Genomic DNA, 26,259 nt, shown 5'->3' with positions numbered 1-26,259 from the left:
AGCTTAAAATCAAAGAGGTGGATTGTTTCGGGGAGAGGAGTATCTCTGAGAGAGAAGTGAAGTGAGAGAAACTTTGAAAGACGATTCAAAATAGTCTTTGAATAAAACTATTTCCTTGGAGCAGAAGCAGAAGAGCATTCTGAGAATCGGGGAACCAGCATCCTGCTCCCTGGCACGGCCCGGACCCAGAGGGGTGGTGAGCACACCAACGGGCAGGGCGAGGTGCTTCCCAGCCTCACCACGACCCTCCAGCCTCCACGTGTGGAATGGGAGCAGCAGCCCCAGACCTGAAGAGTTGGTAGACTGGGATGATGTGTGTCTCCATGGCAACCAATGTGGTCTAGTGACTCACAGCTCATACGTGCCAGGGAGTCAGGAGAAGGACTGGGGGATGGGGGACCCTCCCAACACCTTGGCACTAGGAAAAGACCTGTTTGGGTCAGGATTGGGGAGCTCTGAGAATTAGAGCATGGAATAGTCACAGTTGAAATTAAGCCACTTGGAAGATAATAAAAGGATTTGATACTTATTCCGCATCTGAGTCTATGGCCTGCGATTCATCTATTCCTTTGACAGCTGAAAAACAAAAATCTATATTTTCCCCATGAGTTGTCCAGTGCATACTAAGTATCCAGGTAATTGTGGATGCACTATCTATTGTTTTGTTGTAGCTACCATCCGTATTCCACGGCTCCTGTGAAAGGATGGGCCAATCTACATTAATACGTATTTGCATTTCTTCTCTTCTTGGACATTTATTAAAACTAGGCTTTAAAACAACACTGAGTGGGACTTCCTAGGTGGTGCAGTGGTTAAGAATCTGCCTGCCAATGCAGGGGACAGGGGTTCGATCCCTGCTCCAGGAAGATCCCACATGCCGCGGAGCAAGTAGAGCCTGTGCTCTGCAACAAGAGAAGCCATTGCAATGAGAAGCCCGTGCACCACAATGAAGAGTAGTCCCCGCTCACCGCAACTACAGAAAGCCCGCGTGCAGCAATGAAGACTCAACACAGCCAAATAAAGAAATAAATAAAAATTAATTAAAAAAAACAAAACAAAAAAAACCTAGGATTACTGCATAATCCAAGACACCAAACTGTACATGTCAGAGCTTTAGATTTGCAGGCAAGTCTTCTGCAGAGCCTGCTCCTTGATACCTTTAATTGTTACCATCGTGGTCAAATTACAAGAGAGCTAAGGTAGCAGCAGCAAGAAGCTGTATCTGCTCAAATCTCCCAACTGAGCTCAGCTTTTATTCTAAAGAGCAAACCTTTGTAGCCAATAAGGCATTTCAGACATAAGTAGGGCTCAGATGGTTTGTTCCTCTAAAGATGGGATGCAGACCTTATTTTTCTTTAAGTTAGGCCAGTCACAGCCATCTCACTGGGGAGAACAAAGCAGAGATGATGGAGGGTGTGAAAATTGTTTCTTGCTTAATGAATGATGTTGATGTGAGGGCAGAAAAACTCATTGGCAAAGGGAAGGGGACTTCTGTGCAAGTGGGGTTATGAGTGTGTTTTTATTTTTTTTCATATGTCTATGATACTCTTGGTGGGGAAGGCCTGTGTGAAAGATTTGAAATAACAGAGCTCAGTGTAGATTCCTCAACACAAATTTACATCTACATTAGAAATCTCAAAAGTGCACATTCTTTCAAATTTAGCTGCAACACTCACTGAAATGTGCTGATGTCTACAAATACGAATTTCTTTTTATGGTGCACTTTTATCCACTTTAAAAAAATGTGGTTTTTAGTGTACATCTGCCAAAAAAACCAAAAAAACAAAAAAAACCCAATTCTGATAACCCGAACCACAATGTAGTATCTTGACCTCCTAACTGGGGAGTGACGTAAGACAAATACCATGCTTCCTCCCTCTCCCTGACTTTTAAAGAAAAGCAATGATTCAAAAGCAAGATGAAGCCAACTTGAAGTCTGGGCTGGTCTCTTTTTTTTTCTTCTTCTTTTTTTTAAAAGCTCTTTATCAAAATATAATTGCTTTACACTGTTGTGCGAATTTTTGAGGTGCACCAAAGTGAATCAGCTGTATTTATACACACATCCCCATATTCCCTCGCTCCTGTGTCTCCCTCCCGCCCTCCCTATCTTGGAAGTGAGAGAGTAGCATTGACATATATACATATATATACTACCAAATGTAAAATAGATAGCTAGTGGGAAGTTCCTGCATAACAGGGAGATAAACTCGTGATGGGTGATGACTTAGTGGGCTGGTCTCTTACTGAGAGTAGGTGGTGCTGGGTTCTCAGTTCAAAGCCAGGTGCTTGGCTGGTGGCCTTCCTTGAGTTGTTCCGTGGCGTGGACCATGGTTCACTATCTCAGGTGAGAGACTCAACTAAAGACAGCACAGTGTTTTTAGGAGGAAGTTTCAAAACACGAATGCTAATTTTTCAGCATGACAAAGCTCACATTTCACTCAAAGCCCTAGTTCGACTTAATCCCTAGTTCATCAAGCCCAACTTTACTTTTTTTTTCTGTTTTTATCAACAGCTTTCACTTTGGATAGAGACCATGAATGAGCCAACCCTGAAGGGTTTGGGGACATAAATGTCATGAGGGTGACATTTCTGTTTAAATATCATATTGGCCAAGCCAAGTAAAAAGGGATTTGGCTAAAGCAGACACGGGCGCCTCTGTAAATGTTAGAGTCCACACTGACCAGCGTTTGGGGGGCATCCTTAGAACCCTGGAGCCTGGTCTTTATTTCCATTTCTCCTAGTGCTGCTTGAGATGTAGGCTGCTCCCCATCCCCTGGCATTGATTGGCTCACATGACCTTGTGGCCAGACACACATTAGCTCATCCAGGCTTTGCCTGTGGGCTGTTAGCAGGAATAGGGAGCCCACGGGCGGCGATTTTCTTTTTCCCTCCTCCTCCCCCTGGAGCTGCCACTGCACGTGTTTCAGCTCCAGCTTCTCATGCGGCCCTTCTACCGGAGAGCGTGATGATGTCTGCGGGAACGGGGCTGAGTGAAGGAACAGTGTGCCTCATGCAGGGGTCATTCTGCGCCTCCAGTTTGGTCCCACTCTTTTCCTTTTAGAACTCTGTTCATTTTGAGTTGATACTGGTTAGGCAGGTGTTGAAACAAAGCCACCTTTGGTTTTGTGCAGAAGAATCGAGGTCCGGAGGGAGCTTTGAAGGGTGTGGTTAATGGTTCAGGTCAATTTCATGCAGAAACTGGGGAAATTCTGGGAGGTGTCTGCATCTGGAGGGAGGCGAACCTCAACCAAACTGTGCTAAGGTCTTGCCCAGGCTCTTCTGAGCCTCCTCCCCGGCACCATGGTGATGCTCTTGCTCGGGAAGAAGAACTCTGCTTGGCGTTTTGTGCATAGGTGGTTGTCCTATAACCTGCTGCTTTTCATAGTGAAGTATGTTAAGGCGGTGTGCACCTCATCTGCTCCCCTGCTCCCCGCAGTTTCTGGGTACCTGGCGTCCTGCACACTACTGCCCCTGGGGCTCCTGGAGCTTTGGTGCCTGTTTCCCTCTCACTCTCACTGTCCCTCCCTCCCACTCCTGCTGGTTCCTCCTGTCAGGAACCAGCAGGAACCAGTTCTATGGTTCCTGTTCCATTCCACTCAGTCTTAATATGTCAGTCTCCTCCATCAGGCTGTGGACCATGCTGTGGTCATCTCCATCCCCGTGCTTCCAGCCTGGCCATACCAAGTCCATCATATGAACAAATGCCAGGCCTGGACACCACTGGACCTTGTGTCTTCCACAGGTCACATTGGCAGCACCATCTAAAGTTCTCTGTCTCCATCTTGTCTTCGTGTCATTGGGCTGTTCATGTCACTATGTCCTCCCTCATCCCTGTTGCAGGACATTTCCCCCAAAGAACTGGCATTTGAGGCCATTTAAAGCAAAGCAGAAGCCTTCCTTTTTTCCAAGCTTCTAAACCATGCCTCCATTCTGGGCATGGGCCCTCTTCTCCTTCTCTGTGGAGTTCATTTTGGGCTGTGTAGCCAGCAGCTTTTTCTCTGACTCTAGAAACTTTTTAAAAAATTATTTAAAAAATAAAATGAATTTCCAATTATTTAGAACCACAGCAAGTCAGAGCTGAATGACTCAGAGGCTCAGATTATTTCTAACCTCCGTCTTCCTTATCCCCTCCTCTCCATGTTGTGGTTAAGAAAATGCTGCTCAGAGGGGACAAGACACCTGCCAAATTCGCATAGAGTCCCAAGAGCAAAGGGATCACAGAAGGTGGGGATCTGCACAGATGATGTTTTACTTCCATACCCATGTCCGGCAATTTTAGTTTCAGCATGTTCCAGCATAGTTCCAGCATAAAAGTACCTGTGTTGGCTTGCAAAATATGAATTACTAGCATTTATTAAACAAGTAGGATTTGTCTAGAAGTGTGAATAGCTCTCAAAAGAGAGTATCTCTGTGGATCCTCCTAATAGCCCCATTTTACTGATGAGGAAACTGAGGCTTGCTCAAGGACAGGCAGTATGCACATGCTGGAGGCAGGACTCAAGGCCTGGTCTGTACAACTTCACGGCTAGAGTTCTCACCAGTGACATCACACAACAGCAATGGAAGGACTGCATTGATCAGCCCAAATATGGTAGATCAAGAGATGAGAGCAGATCATCTTTTCCTTGGCAAATCCATCACTTGGAACACTAACGGGCTTACATTGCTAATGCTCTCTTACTTTCCCTTTAAAAATGCCTTCATAATAGACTTCAGTTAGATGCAGCACAGCTCTCTGATAATGATGGATATTTACTATGCCATTGACAGACGAAGAAGCTAAGGCCAGCATGACTAAGTGGCTTGTTCAAGGTCTTACAGCTAATCAGTCGCAGATCTTGGACCTGAATCCAGGACTCTGATCCCAAATAGACTGAGTTAAAGAACCTAAAACACCCATCACTAGTTCTGGAACACACAGTAGGTATTTGGCAAAGTTAGCTTCCTTTCCTCCTCTCTTTTTCCCTCACATGGTTCCCAAGGGCTGAGCGCACACTTACAGCTAAAGCAATCTACGTTCTCTGCCTTATTTTATGGCAATGAAAGAATATGAAGCCATCCAGCCACTTTGCTGCTGTTGAAAAATAATCACTGGATGATGTTCCCCTTGGCAGCTGTCTGGGCCTGGTATTTAAGCAGCATCCAGTTCCAAAGAACTGCCCTTTAAAAGGAGATTAGAATTGCACATCCACCATGTATAAGCTGGAAGATAAACAAATGTTCTTTTCCACCAAAATATTTCCAGCTTTTGCTTTAAGGTATTTTTCATGATTGGAGCCCAACATGTTATATATGCAGAACTGGAAGAGCTTAAGCTCATACGGTGAACCACAAACTGTGCGAAGGCAGTTCACTTTTGGTTCCTGCATTTGCCTTTTTGCAGATGACACTGACTGAGCATGTAATCACAAGGGGTTTTTATTAACTCATTAATTGAAAAGGCTGGAGACAGCGTTAGCTTCAGGTAGAGCTGGATCTAGGGGCTCCAATAATTTCATTCTCTCCTCTCTCTCACTGTCTTTCTTCCTGCTTTCTTCTGTGTTGGCTTCACTCTTACACATGCTCTCCCTCATGGTGGCATGATGATTACCACCTATAGCTGCAACAGGTTTAATTCCACCAGCCAGGCAACTCCCACAGGAAAAGAATTCTGCTTCCTAACAGCTTGTATAAAATCACAGAATTGACTCTCATTGGCCTGACTTGGATCACATGATCACCTCTGAGCCAATCACTATGGCCAGGGAAGGGAAAACACTCATTGGTCAGGCCAGGGTCATGTGCCTCTTTCTGGATCCAAGTGATGGGTTGGGTCCACTGAAACTGCTATGACCTGCTAGTAAGCAAGGATGGTTCCCTCAAGTAAAACCAAAATTCTGTTACCAGAGAAATAGTGAATGAATGCTTGGTAGGCAAAACAACAGATGACCACCGCAATTAGATTCCTTACTTCTCAGAGAATGCAGATGATTCCAAAAAAAATTTTGCTGACTGCTTTTTCTCACCAAGAAAGTCATGTGCAGAAATTCAAAGGGATAGAAAGAAGAGGAAGCCTGGTCCCAGTTGGGGAAATAGAGCTGAGGGTGAGAGAAGTGAAAGAACTAAGAGGTAAGGAAGGATTTTTTTTTTCCTTGAAAATACAAAGGTGAGATGGCACTTGTCTTCAAGAAGCTTCTGGCTGGGAACAGTCAGAGCTGTAAACCTACAAGAAAAAATACCTCAACACAACTAAGTTTGCATTAACATCAGTTACTCTCTCATTAGCCCTTCACTCAGTAACTGTTGAGGGTCTACCATGTGCTCAGGTTCTGTCTGGGCCTTAGGGATACAGGACTAAAGACAGGTAGAAGAAGGCAGACGTGATTCCTGCTCATGGAGCTTATGTTCCAGTTGGGAGAGAAACAAAACAAACAAGTGAGCCAGTTCATGAGCAGAAACATTTCATATATGTGTGACAACTTCCTGGAAGAAAGTAAAGTGGGGTGATGTGTAACAGTGACTGGAGATGGAAGTGGGGGGCCCTCTGGATGGATGGTCAGCAAAGACATCAAGAGAAGGTAACAGCTGAGACTTAAGAATAAACAGCCAACAAGATCCCATGGAGATGAGGCTTTTTTTGCTCAAAAAAGCCCTGAGGCAGGAATAGACATGCACTGTGGCTGAGGACCACAAAGAGGGTCAGTGGACCAGAGGAGGGTGAGCGATGGTGGTAGTAGAACAAAAGGACAGAGGTGGGGCAGGAGCCAGATCCTAGCTGGAAGATTCTCCTTCCGAATTTCCCGAGTGCTTTATTTATGGGCATGTCTCGTTCTCACATGCAGTGGGAATGAGAGCCAGTTCCATGTCTGATTCAGATGAGGACATGTCTGCCCCACCTCTCCTATGGCATTCACATTGCCTGGCATCTATCAGACATTCCCTGAGTATTTCCTATAGTGAGAGAGTGTGGTCCAGTGGAAAGGACTGGATTAGAATCCTGCTTCTGCCACCTTGTAGCTGAGGAACACTGGACAAATTGTTTAAACTCACTGGAGCTCTCATCTGAAAGTCGGATAATAGGGGTCTTGTAGAGTGTTTTAAAAATTAAGCAAGATCACGTGGGAGAGAATTCATAGTGAAAGCTCTTACATGTTAGTTTTTCTTCTTGATTTCACTGGCAAGAATGGGAATTCTGGCCTAGCATCAGGTGGGTTTGGTGAAAAATCTGCCTTCCTAATTTTGGTTCATTCTAGAGGACTGGACACATGGGGATAAAGGTGTGGAAATGGAGCATAGGGTGGAATAAAAAGGATAAAAAGAAGGTAAGAAGATCAGAATGTTGCGGGATACACATGAATGATGACAACAGCAAAAGCAATAATTACTATTTCTTTAGCTCACATTGTGAGCTGAGGATGGGCTAAGTCTTTCGCATCTGTCATCTGATAAAAGCCATCAACATGAAACAATGGCCCTAATCAAACATCAACCCTATCAGACAGGTTGATTTATTGGCACATTTTATGAATGAGATACAGGAAGGAGGCACAGAAAGATGAAGCCACTTGTCAAGACCATGTAACTAGTAAATGGTTGACTCCTATGCTACTCTGACTCCCTAGGTGAAATTATTCATATGGGCACAGATCCTTGCTGTATATATGTACATACATCCCAGTTTCCTAATTGTAGCAACCCACTACATTAATGCTGAAAAACTCATTTACAATTCGGCTATTAAATGACAAACCATTACCACCATTTTTATTGCTCTATATCCCCTAACAAATTTATTATGTAATTACCCTGCATAACAGTATCATTTTAGGATGTAAAGTTGAAATAAGGTCCCTATTTTAAAATGCTTACTATTATATGTTTTCAATATCTAGTTTATATAAAATATCCAGCATGGAGAATGAAGTTTTCTCTTTTGGTAACCAGGGCTCAACAAATAGGTTTGCAATCCCTCATTTCAGGAATCTGATTCTTTTTTTGCCCTCTGCAGCCCATTAGAAAGAGGGAGAAACTGGACCTAGAGGTTGCCCATTCTTCAGCTTGGCAACCCATTAATTGAAAACACTTGGGGATTATGAAAATGGCTACTATTCCCAGCCGCTCGGTGAGTCTGCTCCCAGGTTTAAACAGAAGCATATCCACAGAAGAATGGGGATTTATGGGTGACTTGAACAATTTCTCCCTGCTGCTGCTTTTGACTGTGGGAGTCAGAGAAATCTCCCAGACAAGGATTGGAGGTGGGGCAGGCAGCTGCTAGCACAGAGGCATAAGACAATAAGATATACAATGCCCAAAGGAGAAGCCAGTTCACAGCGATACTCCTTTCCCTAAAGGCAGAAGAAATTGGACATGTTTCCAAGGGAAAGGGGCAAAGGAGTGAGCCTGGAGATGTGCCCTAGGGGGCCGGCTTTCGCATTGCTGAGGATAACGAGACGGGGAATCAAAGTATAAAGAGATCTTTTCTAAGTAAACTCAATCACATGTGATATTTTCTTCGCTTTTTTTGTTCAAAGGGCTGATTAGGAAGACAACCTGGGGAGGGACTGCATTCCAAACCCGCCTGCTTTTCAGTCCAGAGAAAGAGAGGTATGCTGCTTCTCTCAGCAGGAGAAGAGTCTGCCTGATTACCTACGTAAGGTGTCATTGGAGAGTACCATCTCAGTTGTCAGATCCGAATAAACTTGTACCTCTTTGCAAATACTGCGGTGAATAGGAATAAGACAATCTGCCATGTGACTTTGTCTTAATTTCTCTCATAGACTCAGACAGATGGAATCTGGGCAGAGAATGTGCCACTAAGAGTTGGAAGAGCAGCCAGCAGGCCCTGGGTGGCTGTGTGACCTTGGGTAGGAACCTGCCCTTCCCTTGGGCTGTTTCCTTCCCTGTGAAATTAGGGGATCAGGGCTGATGGGTGCTCAGTAAGCCTTTCCTGAGTCAATGGTTCATAGCATGCTGATAGTCCACTGTCCTGATTCTTCCTATGCAGCTAATTTAGTGGTTCTCAAAGGGGGGTTCTCAGTGCCACCCAGACATTTTTGGTGGTGACACTGAGTGGAGGGTGCTACTGGCAACCTGTGGGTAGAGGCCCGGGATGTTGCTTAACATCCTGCAATGCACAGGACAGTCCCAACAAACAAGAATTATCTGGCCCCAAATGGCAACAGTGCTGAGTTTGAGAAACACTGCCTTAAACCATCAATTAGACATAAACCCACATCATCCCTCCACGTCAACATGCATCCATAAGAGGTGTCCTGGGTAAACATCCTCCCCATGACCCTGAACGCACAGCAAGTCACCCTGAGTGCTATGTCTGTGCGAGTTCCTAGGAAGAAAGACACTCCATGAATCTGGTAGCATCTGGGATGAAAACGTCATATTAACATGCATTTGCACCCACAGGGAAAAAAGCAGAGTGCCTTCTATGTTTTCTCCAGGAGGAAAAGTCTATCTTGCCCTCCCTTGCTGCCCCCTGAAAAATTCTTCTGTGGCCTGCTCCAGCTGCCCGAGTTATGCAGAGAGGATAAGCAGCTTTGTTTCAGTCTTCAGAATTCTAATGTTTAAACGAATGTATTTTTTTATGTCGAATGCAACCTTCCACCCAGAACATTATGAATCTTTCTTCAGGAGCCCGGCGTGAAATAAGCCTCCCCAATCTGGCTTTTAATATGTGATCGTCGAAGCTGCTGGTTTCCACTCCCTGCGTTAACAAGACCTGACTTTGTGGATCATTTAATATTTATCCAAAATATTTGATACACATATAATGACATAATCACTCAGTCCCTTAGCCCGACATGGTTGCATAAGCACCTACCAACTTTGAAAATCTACATTTTTCAGAATACGTTGTCAGTTAGTATAATGTGTTCCGGAGCATAGATTTCTTGCCAAAATAATTCTGCCCGGTGAATGATAAATGTGTTGTGATTATTTCTTCAGCTTTTGTGAAAGCATACAGTAGGGATAGTGTCTTGAAAGCAACACACAGGCCAGAGGAACACAGTGCTTCTTTGTTTGGTTCTGCCATATTTAGGATTCGTTCCCTAAATTCTCTTTTACTAGTTGCTACTCCCTGAAGTGATTGGTGCTGGCAATGGAAGGCTGTGTTCAGCTAATAAGTTCTTCTTGGCTCCAGTACATGTCTCTTTTAGTTAAGCCCACAAGAACTTAATGAACTGTTGTGTCTCTCCTGGGTAAAGGTCATTGTAGCTCAGGTTGTAAAGTAACCTCATCTTTCAAAACTGGCTTGACAAATGGAAAAATCCAGAGCCCCAGATGTCTGCTATTTCTGGCTTCTTCCAGAGTGAATGGGAATGGCTATCACATGCAGCATGGAAACTGGGACCCCCCCCCCAAAGAACTCTAAAGCACATGATGTTTGATTAGAAATGTAAATGGTCAACTTGTAGAGTGTTGGCCAAGGCTATAGAATTAAGGGGGAAAACCAAAGACCACCAAAATCACCATGGGTCTTGGCCACCAAAGAGACCTCTTGAGCAAGTTAAGTCAACTTGTACATTTGAGAAGCTTCACTAGGCATAGAAAGCAGATGACGGTCTGCTCCAGTAGCAAACAGTCATCCTTGATTCTCCAGTTTCCCTCCCTCCACCCCACCCCCCACCCCCCCAATCCGTTACAAGCTCTGTTGGCTCTACCTCCAAAGCATCTCCCAAATTAGTCTGCTTTGCTCCAACCCCACAGCTACCCTCATCCAAGCCACCATCCATCTTTTGCCTGAATGTTTACAGTAACTCTCTCCCACTTCTCTTGTTCTACCACAACCCATTTTCCACAAAGCAGCCAGAATAATCTTTTAAAAATGTGAATCGGTTCATGTCACTCCTGCTTAAAGTCTGTCAATGACTTCCTATTGTTCTTAGAATTGTTTCCTGAGGGCTAACTATGTAGGGTTGCTTGATGTAGCAAATAAAAATACAGAGGCCCAGTTACATTTGAATTTCGGATGACCAATGAACACTTTTTAAAAAAAAGTATAAGTATGTCCCGTGCAATATTTGGGACATACTTATACCAAAAAAGTATTTGCTGTTTATCCAACAGTCAGTGTCACTGGACTGCCTGCATTTTATTTGGCAACCCTACTTACCAGACCCTCTGTGGCCTGGCACCTGCCTGTTTTTCCAACTTCATCTCACACTTCTCTTCCTCTCATTCGCCCTAGCAACATTTGTCTCCAATATTTCAAGCCTTTCCAGCTTCTAGGACTTTGTACTAATGGCTCCCCCCTGCGTGGAATGTTCTACCTTTGGCTCTTTGTGTGGCTTTCTCCTTTTCATTTTCAGGCCTCAGCTCAAATACCCTTTCTTAGAAAAGCCTTTCTTGATCACTCTATCAAAAGAGGACCCCTCCCCCATCCGCTAGAGTTCTTTATCATCTCACATTGTTTTATTTTCTTCATAAGGTGAGTCTCTATTTATTTTTCATCTGCTTGCTTGCTTTCTGCCTGCCTCTTCTAGGGGAAGAGGAACAGGGCTTTGTCAGTCTTGTTCCAGACTCTGACACAGGCCTGGTGCATGGCAGAAGCTCAGGGAAGAATTTGTGAATAAGTGAATGAATGTTCATCCTTTCACTCTTAGAACAAAATCCAGTATTTTCCATGGCCTCTGAGGCTCTTTGCCTTTCTGTTTAATATCATCTCAGATGGAGTCCTTTCTAAGGAAGTCTAGAACATGGAAAGCCCACAGCAGTTTCATCCATTTGGTGAACCAGATTACGTCCACCTCCACCATGGACAAGCCACATTGGTTGGTGGAAAGATTATCAGCTTGGGCAGTAGAAAGATCTGAGGTTGAATCGCAGCTTTGACTTTGGCTAAGTCACTTCCTCTTTGAGCCTCAATTTCCTTATGTATATTACAGGGATATCCAGACACAATTTGTAGAAATAGAGTGAAAAATTAAATGCAATGATATGCATAAGCCACCAGTATGGGGCCTGACACACAGCTGGCCCTTAATAAATATGTTGAATTTGCCCATCACAAAGGGCTCTCTAGATACCTTGGTGGTACATTGTGCTTCAGAAGCTGTTAAAACCCTCCATGTACTGTGGAATCGCCTGCTAACACAATGTATCTCTTCTTTCTCACTGCCCTGTCAACCTATTGTCTGCGATCCTTGCACCACTTCCACTGGTTCGAATAAGCCCTTAGCTCTGTTTGTACAGCTCTGTGTTTTCTGCTTCCTTAGAGGACAGAACAGGTTGGGGTTCATCCCAGAAAGACCCTTTCTAGTCTTCTGCTTGCACCCAGGTTGGTACCCATTCCTGTCTGATCAGGTGCTGCTCCCTAAATATCCTCCAGGCTGGATCTGCTACAGATGTTGCCGTTGCCATGGTAACTATTATGGCTGAGATTTTCTCAAACTATGAAGGGAGAATAGCAGAGGTCCAAAGAGCAAACATATTTACTCTTATACTGGGCTTTAAGTGCTTCACATAAATGTTGGATGATGCATACCTGGACACTTGGGTCCTTTAAACCCTCTTCTCATGATAACCAATGACATCATATGGATTTATTGGCTAGTGGGGAGAACTTCCATTGAAACCAGGCTATTCACTAGGTTGTTGTTATGCTGTAATCAAAAATTATTATCCATCTTTTAGGAAATTTTCTTTTGAGGTCCAAAATCATTTTATTAAGGCCTTAAAGTACATCTCAAGTTTATTATTATAGTTTTCACTTTGGCATGACGATTTTAAAACATGCCCAGAAATTCTCACCCTCTCATTGAGAAGGGAGAAATATGTCTCCTTTCCTTGAGAAGAACAAGGAATCAGGGAACAAGTAAGCTTGGTAACTTACTTGTAACCAATGGTATGCAGTGGAAGTGACGCTGATGCTATGTGACTTTCAAGGCTGCTTCACAGAAGGCCTTGCTTGCAGTTGTTTTTGGAGTCCTGATTCTCACGTAAACTTGCCTACCCTGAGGCCACCATGCTGTGAGGAAGCCCAAGCCACTTGGAGAGATCACAGGTAGATGCTTCAGCTGACAGCCCCAGCGTGGAGGTCCCAGTCATAGACAGCTGGCATTTGTCACCAGACATGTGGTACCTCCAGATGTCCCCAACCCCCAGTCACTGAATCACCCAACCATGAGTCACCTCCAGATGTTGCATCTCCCCACGTGGGACATCAGGAAGCAGAGACAAGCTGTTACTACTATGCCTTGCCTAGATTCCTGATCCGTAGAACCTGAGAGCCTAATTAAAAAGATCCTTTTAAGCCCCTAAGTTTTAGGGTAGCTTGTTACTCAGAATAGTATCAGGAACAGACGGGCTGGCTGTCACTGGTTGTCTCAGGGGCACCAGAAATTCATCCTGTCCAACACGGAACCATGGCTTTGTCTCTCCTGGTACAACCTGGTGGCTTTGCACAAACACCCTTGGGCTCTCCTGGAGTAATATTTCCAATACCATTTAAACCAAAGTCCTTCAGCCTCAGGAATAATGATACATTAGGGACTCCTGCAACAATGGGGGAGGATGGGGAGGCAGACAGCACTGTGGGATGCATGGTACTGGGGCCATAGGAATCGGGTCCATTTGAGGAGGGTCTTGGGAAGATTTTGCTCTGAGCGCTGGAGTCTTCAAAACTTCATTAGGCCTTCAGAGCTTTTATTGGACACCAGGGTGTCGTGCCCGTGGGTGGGTATAATTGTTGAGTGAATTCCATCAGCGCACGATTCATTGCCCTGAGGCTTTCAATTTGGAAAAGAAATACGGTTTCAATTTGGGATTGAAAAGACCGCCCGCCCTCACATCGATTCTGCTAGGTGGTGTCCATTTCAGCCAAAATCTTCCACGGGTTCTGTTCTACTCTCAGAAAGGGTTCAGTGTTATTGCTGTGATCCCTGGCGGATGCACTCGCTATATACTTAGCATTTGATTCCTGGAATACAGGCTCTTAGGTCTTGCAGTCATCGCTCTGCAACTTTTGTTTCCATAGAAACTAATGTTTATGTTTATATCTGTGCATACTCTGTTTCTCTCAGATTTTACTTCTTGGAGCAGCTGTTGTAAGTCGTTTCACCAAGATGGACGTTGGTGACAGGGAACAAAGCCTCCGTTCTACTGAAACGAGCATTTTGTTCAGCATCACCACAGGCTCAAACGTCAGAGTGGCCCACAATGAAAATAAAAGGGGGTCAAGGAGGGATCTCAAGCACCAGTGTGGTCCAGAAAGCAAGGGATCCAGGGCTGAAGATGACAGATCCTGTGGGCAATTAAACCCTCGCTCTGCAAATAAATAGGGACTCTATCGATCTCTCTCCCTAGGGAAATCTAACGCAATGTACATATTTAAGTGCCCATCTGTTCTCCGCAGCCAAAGGATACAGCAGCTAAGTGGAATGAAAATCTATGTTCGGAAAGCATCATTCTGGGTGTCTCATTTATGCCGATGCACCACAGTGGGATGGATAGTTAACTTTCGCCAGTGTCCTTACCAGGGCTTGGTCTAATAGTCCCTGAACTGCCTCTGAAGACAAAAATGTATTCAAAGTCTCCTTTGCACAGCTGAGGCCACTGTCAAGTCTAACAGGCAGCCAACATATCTTTTCCTATTTAGTCTTGTTTGTTTTGTCATGACTGACAATTTATATGTACGTATACACAGTTTTTGCCCTTATTTTTTTCATCCATTCAACAAACACTGAGTTGCCGCACGTCCCAGATGCTGCATTTGACAGGGAGTGATCACAATGAGGGCTAAGATTTATTGAGCACTTATGGTGTGTCAGCAATATGTGCGATGCTTTCTCTTTGAACCCTCATGACAACCATATAGGTACACGTGATACTGGCCCCCATTTTTACATGAGGAGACTAAAGCCCAGAAGGCAATTTGACGGAGGTCACACAATGCGGGAGTGGCAGGCTGGGGTTGGGGCTCTAGGGTCTGCTGTCTAAACAACAATGCTATACGGTTCTCTTCCCTGCTCTGGAGTTCATAGGCCGGTGGGAGAGACAAGTGTATAAAAAACGATGATGGCATGTGATACAGTAATAGCATTACATGGCATGTACACTGCCATAGAAACATAGAAAAGGCATACGTCTGCCCCAGGAAGTGTAGCCAAGGCTTACGAGAGGTGGATTATATCAGCTTGGTCTTAAAGGATGACTAAGAATTCCTCAAGAAAGAAAAAACGTGCAGCCCGAGCGGAGGGACTAACCCACGCAGTACCATGGATGCACAAAAGGACAAGCTGGGTGTCACCTTTGTGGTCTTCTCTCTATCGCTTTGCTCGTTAACTTTTGATTTTATTCTATTCTATTTTATTTATTGTGGGTAACATATACCTAACATAAAATTTACCATTTTGACCATTCTTAGGTGTATAGTAGCATTCAGTACATTCATATTGCTATGCAACCATCACCACCATCCCTCTCCAGAACTCTTTCATCATCCCCAACTGAAACTCTGTATCTATTAAACTAACTCCCTACTCTCCTCTCCATTCCCCCTCCCCCTCTCCAGTTGTCGGTCACCACTTTCCTGCTTTCTGACTCTATGAGACTGACAACTCTAGTTGGAATCACACAGTATTTATTTTTTGAGTCTGGCTTATTTGACTTAGTGTAATGTCTTCAACCCTAGTTAACTTTTGAGGGTGTGGATTCGTGTTTTCGTTGCTTTGATCAATATTGCCATACAATTGTGGACGAGGTCACATGTCACAGCAGGAGGAAGGATAGTGGACATCTCTTGGCTTGTCTGCACAGAATCTGTCTTCTAGGACCTGCCCCTCTTCCTCCTTCCACCCATTGCTTACAAGGGGAGAAGCCATATTCAGAACTACCTTCCTGCCCATGGCTGATTGGACCAGGATGGCCTTTGATCTGAGCTGGCCCATGAGCCTCTTCTCTGGGAACTGGGAAATGAGACCAAAAGAACCCCACTACAATGGCTATCTTGGAAGTGGGGGAGACTTTAAGTGGTGGCCTACTAAAGGTGGCTATTTCCTACCAGGGTGGCAGAGAAGCAAAGAAGCCCCCCCCCCTTTTTTTTTAAGAAGCCCTTTTATAGAGTGAGAAGCAGCAAAATGATGAAGGAGAAGTCTTCTCGAGTTCCTCACTGAGCTGCGGTTTTTGCTGATGTTTCCTTCCTGAGGTTAAGCTTCTTACTGTCTTTGGGATCTAAGGGACACCCTGTAACCTTGAAATCAGATCTCCTTTCTGTGTACACTATCTCAAGTCACATTCTGTCACCTGCAACCAAAAGAGTTCCAGTTGATTCAGGAAGAATATAAAACCCCTACTCTGCTGATCTCCACCTGAGCCACGAGCTTGGTCATTAGGGAGAAAGAAGAAGCCCAATCTACAGCTCTTTACCTGGGGGCAAAATTCTTTATCAATTGCAAAGAACTCTGGGACTTTTGAAAAGATGCCCCCAGACAATTATGAAGTGATACATGAATTCAAAGTTTCAATAGAAAGATGGGTTGTTACTGAAACATCTTCCTACAAATAACTCTTCCTCTCAGATTGCTCTCCTCTCTCCTTGGGCAGCAGATCCCACATCAGATCCCATCACAGCCACGCCATGCTGCACTTTCTCCCAACTTCATTTTTAGAATTCAGTTTTCCAACTAGAACTCACTTGTTGAAAATACCTACTCAGTGGCTTCTTTCGCCACAAACAGAATGCTTGGCATTAATCCTCATTATGCAGGTTTCACCACTTTCCATGAATTCTCCTGTCTTTTCTAACATTCTGTAGCATTTTAACTCAAGGCCGCTGGCTTTCTTAAAACTCCTCTCTCTTCCAGCTTTAAATCAATGGTGAGTTTGGCCAGTGCCAGTGCTGAATTAAACCGGGCTCAGCATGGCCTCTTCCTTCCCTATGATCCCCAAGTCTCTTTCCATTTTGTAGTTCAGAGACACTGTCATTTTGACAGCTGCAAACGCAGACCATGATACTTTGCCCTCATTGTGGCAAGGGCTAGGGGGCATCTTGAGTGGGAATACGGTCAGGGCTGGGATTCGGGTGAGATGAACGAGGCAACTCGGGGCACAGAACTAATATGTACTGATCATGGTTTATAGGCAAACTCTGCTCTAAGCACTTTACACACATCAGTTCATTTATCCGAATAATACCCCTCTGAGACTGGGATCGCTATTGACCCATTTCTTGGAGGAGGGAATGGAGGCACAGACACATAGCTTGCAGGTGCAGAAGCCAGTCAACTGAAACAACACCTGCCCCAGGGCCACACACCTGCATTAGAGACTTATTCCTTTGGCTTTGTAAGGCTTTTAGGTATTCTGAAGGCCGAACTCAGAAGGCAGTGCAGGAGAGGGGGATGGTCAGGGGTTTTGGAGCCAGGTGAAGCTGAAGTGAATATTCTGGCTCTTCAACTCATTAACTGTGTCATTGGGGAGCTGTCTCTGAAAGGTGTTTGTAAAATAGGGACCATAAAGTTACAAGGAGGATGGAACGAGATGATGCTTGTAAAAGCCCTGTGCAATGCCTGGTATGTTTTAAATGTTCTGCCAACACTGGCCATTTAGTTTTGCTGTTGTTGTGATGCACCCTGCAGGGAGGTTGTGGCCATCACATAGTGCCTGGAACATACCAGAGGCCCAACTAACACTGGGGGTTTTCTCCCCTTCGAGAATACCCAAATAAAATGTAGGAAGCACCAGAAAGGTAAACATTTTAAAGTAACCTTTTGCCAACCAGGTAACATTTTGATAAGCACCTAGGGATTGGATCTACCAGGTATCTGAACCAAAGGCTCTTAAAAAAAAACAAAAACAAAAACAAAAAAACAAATGGTTTATCTACCCCTCCTCCCACCTCCAACACTACAAGACGATGGCAATTCTGAATTAAGTTTCAACCGAGTGTGAATATTTACAAGTTCTCTGAGGGCAAGGACCTGGTCTGTCTTCTTTAGTTCTCTATCCCGAGAATCTAGCCCAGAGCATGACGGAGTAGGCACAGTTAATGTGTGGCAAATGAATGAATGAATGAACTTGTCAAGACTCTTTGGCTCAGAAAGATTCATTGCTAGTGGAGGAATGTCTTGAAGGGGATGGAAAGGATGAACACAGATTTCATCTAATTAGAAACAGACCCATAAGGGGCATTCCTAGCAGGGACATTTTAAAATATAACAACTTTATTGAGATATAATTCACATATAAGAAAACTCACCCTTTAAAAAAGATACAATTCAGTGGTTTGTAGTATATTCAGTGTTGTGCCACCATCACTACTATCTGGTTTCAAGACTTTTTCATCATCCCTAAAAGAAACTTGTACCCATTAACAGTCTCTCTCCAGTCATCCCTCTCCCAGCCCCTGGCAACCATGAATCTACTTTCTGTCTCTACGGACTTGCCTGTGCTGGACCTTTCATATAAATGGAATCACGTTCTATGAGGCCTTTGGTGACAGGCTTCTTTCACTTAGCATGTTTTCCAGATTCATCCACATTGTAGCATACATCAGTACTTCATTCTTCTTTATGGCTGAATAACATTCCATTGTTTAGACTGACTAAAGCTGGAATTTTGGTAGAGATTTTTGTGTTGAATCTGTACATTAGTGTGGAGAATACTGTCATCTTAAGATTAAGTCTTCTAACTCATAACATGGAACAATATCTCCATTTATTTCAATCTTCTTTCATTTCTTTCAACGTTTTGTAGTTTTTAGTGTAAAATTCTTGCATATCTTTTGCTAAATTTATTCCTAATTTATTCTTTTTTTTCTTTTGTAAAAGGAATTGCTTTCTTAATTTCACTTCTGATTATTCATTGCTGGTATATAGTAAAAACACAATTAGTTTTCATATATTGATCTTGTATCCTGCAATCTTATTGAGCTCAGTTAATTGTATGTGGGGTGTGTGTGTGTGTGTGTGTGTGTGTGTGTGTGTGTATTTCTTAGGATTTTCTATGTAAAATATCATGACACCTGCAAATAGATTTATCTTTCTAATCCAGAAGGCTTTTCTGTTCTCTTCTTGCCTAGTGGCTAGAACCTCCAATACAATGTTGACTAGAAGTGGTGAGAGCAGACATCCTTGTCTTGTTGCTGATCTTACAGGGAAAACATTCAGCCTTTTACCATTAGGTAGGATACTAGTTGTGAGTTTTTTGTATATGCCTTTGAGCAGGTTGTGGAAGTTCCCTCCATTTTCTAATTTGCTCAGTATTTTGACCATGAAAGTGGGATGGAATTTTCTCAAATGCTTTTTTGGCATTTTTTGAGATGATGTTATGGTTCTGGTCCTTTATTCTGTTAATATAGTGGATTATATTGATTAATTCTTGTGTGTCTAACCAACCTTGCATTCTTGGGTTCAAACCCACTTGGTCATAATGTGTAGTTCTTTGATATATTATTAGATTCCATTTGCTAGTATTTTGTTAAGAATACTTGTGCCCCTATTCATAAGGGATCTTGGTCTGTAGTTTGCTTGTGATTTTTTTTTTTGTCTTGTTTTAGTATTGGTATAGGTAATACTGGCCTCATAAAATGATTTGGGAAGTGTTCTTTCTTCTAATTTTTAAGAGTTTATGAAGAATTAGTGTTAATTCTTTCTTAAACATTTGTTAGAATTCACCACTGAAGACACTTGGGCCTGGGATTTTCTTTGTGAGCAGTTTTTTGATTCGTAATTCAATCTCTTTACTTGTTATACTGGTCTATTCAGATCTTGTATTTCTCTGTGAGTTAGTTTTTATAGCCTGTGTCTCTTAGGAATTTTTCCATTTCATCTAAGCTGTATCATCTGTTGGCATACAGTTGTTCATTGTATCCCCTTATAATTCATTTTATTTATAATCCACTTTATTTTTGTAAGGTGGGTAGGAATATCTCTTCTTTCATCCTTGGTTTTAGGCTTCTGTCTTTCTTTCTTGGTCAGTCTAGCTAAAGGCGTGTCAGCTTGTCATCTTTTCAAAACTTTTAGTTTTGTTGATTTTCTCAGTTGTTTTTCTATTCTTTCACTTCTTTATGCTCTTATCTTGATTATTTCCTTTGGATTTACTTTACTTCTTTTTTTTCTAATTTCTTAAGGAAAAGTTTATGTTATTGATCTGAGATCTTTCTTCTTTAAAAAAATAAATAGGCATTTACAGCTTTAAAATTCCCAGGGGGCTTTAGAAAATAAATGCAAGGTTTTACTACTCAAATTCTGAGAAGTTATTAAGGCTAAAATGATAAATAAAACAGGTAAAGTTTAGATCGGTGTTTCTCCAAGTATTCTTTAGCCAAGTAAGTTTGGAACTAGCTGGCTTAAACAAGGTGAAAGTCTCTTCCGTGACTGCAAGATGGCTCTGGTCCTTTGATCTGCTAGCATATGGTGTGAATCTCCCAGGGGAGGTGAGGCCCTTGGGTTTCCTAGATTTTATTTGTCTGAGGAGTGTCTTCAGGGCTGGTGTTCTGCAGAGCAGGGCAGCATTATCACTTTTGTTGACCTTAGGCACTTTTGTGTTTGTGGGTCCTTACCTTCATAGAAAATATTAAAACTTATCTTAAACAACTATTTTGACATAAAGCAAATATAATCCAGGCCAGATTTATTATTATATGTTCATCATTATTATCTACACATTTTCTTCTGAGTTTAAAAGAATTTGAACATAAAAAAATTTTCCTATGCCTTTAACAGTACTGTGGGTCCCTGACCCCATGCCTACTGGATAAGTCAGGTGGGTGCAGAGAACCCACAGGAGAAGTGAGGGATCTACTCAGGTCAGCGGGGTTCTCTGGACAAGGCCTGGAACACAGATTTCTGAGGCCAAAACCACATGGACCAAGCCAGGGTCATTGTCAGGACTACTGCTCTGAACGATTTTCAGCATTCAAAAAAAAAAAAAATGTACTTGGTCAAGAGCAGAGAGCATCTTCATATGAAATAACCTCTCTCTGCCTATACCCGCCCCTCTCTCTTTAAAGGTTTTGGTTTGCTTTGGGAAGGAGGGAGAAAGAAGGGGGTATGAAATGTGCACCAGTTCTAACTCAGTTAGACTGCAGAACAATCGATAATGAGACAATGGGCCATTGTTGTGCAGAAATACAGCCCTTGTGCACAAACGCTAAGCCTACAGTCAGCTCCTCACACAAAGAAAGTCAGGACAGCCATTGTCATGGGATCAATATCTCCTAGCTTAGGAGGCATCGATCCCATGGCAGAGCCTCAAGACAGACTTCTCCCTACCTGGGACTCACAGGGGGTGGGCAGGTGAGCATCACCCCAAAAGCTAGGTGTGCAAAAGAGGTGCACTTGGTCATGATACAGATTATAGAATAGGTTTGAGAGGGCTTGGCAGCTAAGTTCCCTTTTATTTTGGTGAGAAGTTGGGAGAAGCAGAAGCTGTTACCATCCCCAGGCTGAAGGGGGAGGGGGAGGGAGAGATTTCTAGAATCTGGAGAGCTGGAGCTGTAGGGGAGGGGCTATCCTACAGGAGTGGTGGTCTTAGGTAAAGGTTTATAGCCACTGCCAACCCATGGCTTATAGGGAGGGAGCCATGGGAATAAATACCCTGACCCCTCTTTCTTCCCACCTTCTACCTCCCATTTTTCATCTCTACCCTCTGATCTGGAAGCCAGAGGACAATGTCCAATTTCGCATGTTTTAGGTTTATTAAATACAGTCAACAAACAATGAGACTAAGCCAGCTAGAAAGCCAGAGCCATGCGCCTGTGTGACAGTCTACCCCAGGGCACAGAGCAGGGTGGAGAGGGCGGAGAATGGTCTGAAGTGGCAAGTAGACAATAACCAGGACAGTACAATACATATGGGGATGGAGGAGCCTGCCCTTTGGGCCAAGAGCTTGTGAAAATAAAAGTGGAGGGAAATAAAAGTACACTGAGAACTAGCCATGTTTCGTGCGCCATGTAAGCTCAAGGTGCTATGGGAGCGAGAAAGGAAAAAGCTGAAGACGGAGCCAGGGAGAGAAGTCAGAGGTTTCCAAAGACAGAACCTTGAACTGAGTTCTGGATGTTGAATATGAATTAAGTGAAGGAGGAGCAGCTTGTAAAAGTGCAGGTATGGGAGCCATAATGGACTGTTAGCAGAAATAGGTGCCAGGCTGTAAAGTTTGAGTTCTAACCAGAAAGTAATGGGAAGCCATTAAAATGCATTATGGGTCCACGGGCAAAAGATTGGGATGACTTCTTTCTAAGAGTGGGTTTTGGGCGCTCTGCCTTTTCCTCCGCATCGTGGACACTATATGCCAGCACACATTGGTTTAGTTGCCCAACAGTTCCCAAGGGGCCACTCCACAGTCAATGCATTGATCCAGCGGCTGTATTGGAACCTAAGTCCTCACCCTGTTAGTGTTGTAGAGGCTCAATTCCCCTTGGCAATCTAGTCTTCCAAATAATATATCTTCACAGGCTGAATGGGATAAGCAGTCCTCGACAAGCAGTATTAAATTCTCTACCATTTCACTCTGTTTTAAATTCTGTACTCATTCATATGGCCAACTTTAAACTCAAATAAATTATTTTCCTGGTTATTCATTCTGAAGTTGAAAAGCCCCAGAAAGTAATAGAAACTCAAGTTCTAAGGTAGTCAAATGACTGATTTACTTTTGTGAAATGTTTTCCCTTTTAAAATGACTTATAACAGTTCGCCACTACTCAAATCTCTTTAAGTTTTTATAGCTGAATTACAAAAAAAGATTTTTTTTCCTTTAGTAACAGAAGTAGGTAAAGCATTTAAAAGACCAAACTCCACAAATGCAATGAAAGCACCCATTTGCTTATATCTCTCATAATTGAGATTCAATTTCACTTTCTCCTCTGTCTCTGCTTATTAGAATCCCAGGGTGAAAAGGGTGGGGCTGGTGTTTTATTGCTATCACACTTGGAAAGAGAATGAGCCTTATGGGGTTTTTTTGTACCTCCTTTGTGCACGCTCTCTGATCGTCTAGCGTTCTTTTGGTGGATATTCAATACTAGTAGATTGAATCTTGGCAAATAAAACACAATGTTGCATTCAAGTACATATAATACTTTCATCTAAGCAAAAAGAATGATAAAGATGTATTTCTCAGTTGTCAAGTTCTAAGATCAATGCAAGGAAAGGGAGCCAGCAGCTCCACAGATTCCACATGAAGTTGTTTCTGCAGCTTCCTCTTAGTTTCTGGATTTTGAATTATAGCCCTTTTGCTAAGCCTTTAAAATGCTGATTCTACATGTTCTGCTGGTAACTGCGTGCATGTGAATGTCATGCTTTGCACTCAGGCACACACACATTTTCACGTATGTCTCCACTCTGAAGAGCTGCTACAGTGTGATTTAGAGCACCAAGCGGCATTCTTAGAGTCATTGCCAAGCTGTTTTAGAGCTGAAATTTTCAAGGGAATAGCAAATTAGGCTTCTATTTTCTTTGTCACCATTTCCCATCTATCACTTTAACAAATGTATCCAAGAGTGATCACAAACCCTTTCAAGAGCAATAATAATTAGTCTTTTAAGAAGCTACTCTGGTCGCAAAAGGGAAAAAACCTTATATTTCTCTGGCCTTTATAAAAATAAAAATATCAAGGATTATATAAAGTCTCCTGCCTCCTAACACCTGATTTACCAGCCTATGAATATCAATTTGAAGAATATATTCACATGCATAAGCACCCCCCAACAATACTTGATTTCCTTCCCCTGTAGAATTTTTGCATTCCTTAATACACTTTCTACATTGTTTCAGAGGTTCCTTGTTTCCATTTTGATTCTTGATAAGCAAGGAGGAGAGACTCAAAACCTCTTTCCTTGTTAGATTCACAGCAGGGATTTTTTTTTTTTTTAAATATGGAAACTACGGCAAAGTTTGATTGTGTGTGAACTGGCAAATAGCAGCCCCTTTAAAGCATAATTTATTTAAAAAAAACCACAAACACATGGCAACAGGGATCCTTCTTCATTCTCTTGACTCAGTGAAAAGTGAGTCTGTGAAAATAAATAGCAAGCCTTGGAAAATCCTGTCCAATAAACTCAAAATGCTGGATTGGGTAAAACATACTTTTAGAAAAGTCTTTGACTATTAAGAAAAGAAAAAAGAAAAGAACAGAAAAAAAAAAAAAAGAAAAGAAAGTATTTTACTCCTAAGGGCACACAATTCAGAGTTACCTTACCCCATGAAGACAAATGATAGAGAAAGAAAAGCCCCTTTATCTTCAAATGATATAATTCCTGGATGCGTTTTGCAAGCACTTGAATTTCTCTGCAAGACCTAAAGGCAATTTCATTTTCTAGAAACCCTTTTCTACCCTAATTTCCTAAGCACGTCATTGGTGGATCACTGAGCTGCATGTTCCTGGACATCTCATTTCCTCCTGATTTCCCAAGGCTCCTTCTAATAAAGAAGGGGGATAGAGACCCAGACACACACAGAGAAGCTAATATAATCACTTCTGTCAAACTAAAATTCCGACTCATACTAATTCACTGTGACCGATCATTGGGAATTCAAGAAATAAGCTGGATCTACACTGTTAATTTAAATTAGTCCAATGTGCCCCATCTACCAGAAAAGAAAGGAACATAAATTTCTTCTCTTTGCCTCTGGGTGTGGACTGAACCATCTGAGTAAAGAGGGGAGTTAACACTCACTTAGGGTGAGGGCCTTGATGGGAGACAGGGCCTGAAGGCCCTGCCCTGATCTATGGTTGTAGACCTCCTCCAGTGCTTTCCAGGTCTAAAGGAAGGTCTGATAGAGCCAAAATGATTACTGTCACAGGATTTCTTTTTTTTTTTTTTTCTTTTTTTTTATTATTTTTTTTGGGGTACACCAAGTTCAATCAACTGTTTTTATACACATATCCCCGTATTCCCTCCCTTCCTTGACTCTCCCGCCTCGAGTCCCCCCCACCCTCCCCGTCCCAGGCCTCTAAGGCATCGTCCATCCTCGAGTTGGACTCCCTTTGTTATACAACAACTTCCCACTGACTATCTATTTTACAGTTGGTAGTATATATATGTCTGTGCTACTCTCTCGCTTCGTCTCAGTTTCCCCTTCACCCCCCGCCCCCTCCCATACCTTGAGTTCTCCAGTCCATTCTCTGTATCTGCATCCTTGTTCTTGTCACTGAGTTCATCAGTACCATTTTTAGATTCCGTATATGTGAGTTAGCATACAATATTTGTCCTTCTCTTTCTGACTTACTTCACTCTGTATGACAGATTGTAGTTCTATCCACCTCATTACATATAGCTCCATCTCATCCCTTTTTATAGCTGAGTAATATTCCATTGTGTATATATGCCGCATCTTCTTTATCCATTCATTTGTTGATGGGCATTTCGGTTGCTTCCATGTCCTGGCTATTGTAAAGAGTGCTGCAATAAACATTATGGTACAAGTTTCTTTTGGGATGATGGTTTTCTTTGGGTATATGCCCAGGAGTGGGATTACTGGATCATATGGTAGTTCTATTTGTAGTTTTTTAAGGAACCTCCAAATTGTTTTCCATAGTGGCTGTACCAACTTACAGTCCCACTAACAGTGCAGGAGAGTTCCCTTTTCTCCACACCCTCTCCAACACTGGTTGTTTCCAGATTTTGTGATGATGGCCATTCTGATCGGTGTGAGGTGATACCTCATTGTGGCTTTGACTTGCATTTCTCTGATAATTAGTGATGTTGAGCATCTTTTCATGTGTGTGTTGGCCATCTGTATGTCTTCTTTGGAGAAATGTCCATTTAGGTCTTCTGCCCATTTGTGGATTGGGTTATTTGCTTTTTTGGTATTAAGCTTCATGAGCTGCTTGTATATTTTGGAGGTTAATCCTTTGTCCGTTGTTTCATAGGCAATTATTTTTTCCCATTCTGAGGGCTGCCTTTTAGTCTTGTTTATGGTTTCTTTCGCTGTGCAAAAGCTTTTAAGTTTCATGAGGTCCCATTTGTTTATTCTTGATTTTATTTCCATGATTCTAGGAGATGGGTCAAAAAGGATCTTGCTTTGATGTATATCATAGAGTGTTCTGCCTATGTTTTCCTCTAGGAGTTTTATAGTGTCTGGCCTTACATGTAGGTCTTTAATCCATTTGGAGTTTATTTTTGTGTATGGTGTTAGGAAGTGTTCTAATTTCATTCTTTTACATGTTACTGTCCAATTTTCCCAGCACCACTTATTGAAGAGGCTGTCTTTTTTCCACTGTATACTCGTGCCTCCTTTGTCAAAGATAAGGTGCCCATATGCGTTTGGGTTTACTTCTGAGTTCTCTATTCTATTTCATTGATCTTCCTTTCTATTTTTGTGCCAGTAC

Source organism: Hippopotamus amphibius, chromosome 1 (genome assembly GCF_030028045.1).
Source record: "Hippopotamus amphibius kiboko isolate mHipAmp2 chromosome 1, mHipAmp2.hap2, whole genome shotgun sequence".
In the NCBI taxonomy this organism is placed as follows: Eukaryota; Metazoa; Chordata; class Mammalia; order Artiodactyla; family Hippopotamidae; genus Hippopotamus; species Hippopotamus amphibius.
The sequence above is the reverse complement of the archived record's forward strand: the minus strand, read 5'-3'. Positions refer to the sequence as shown.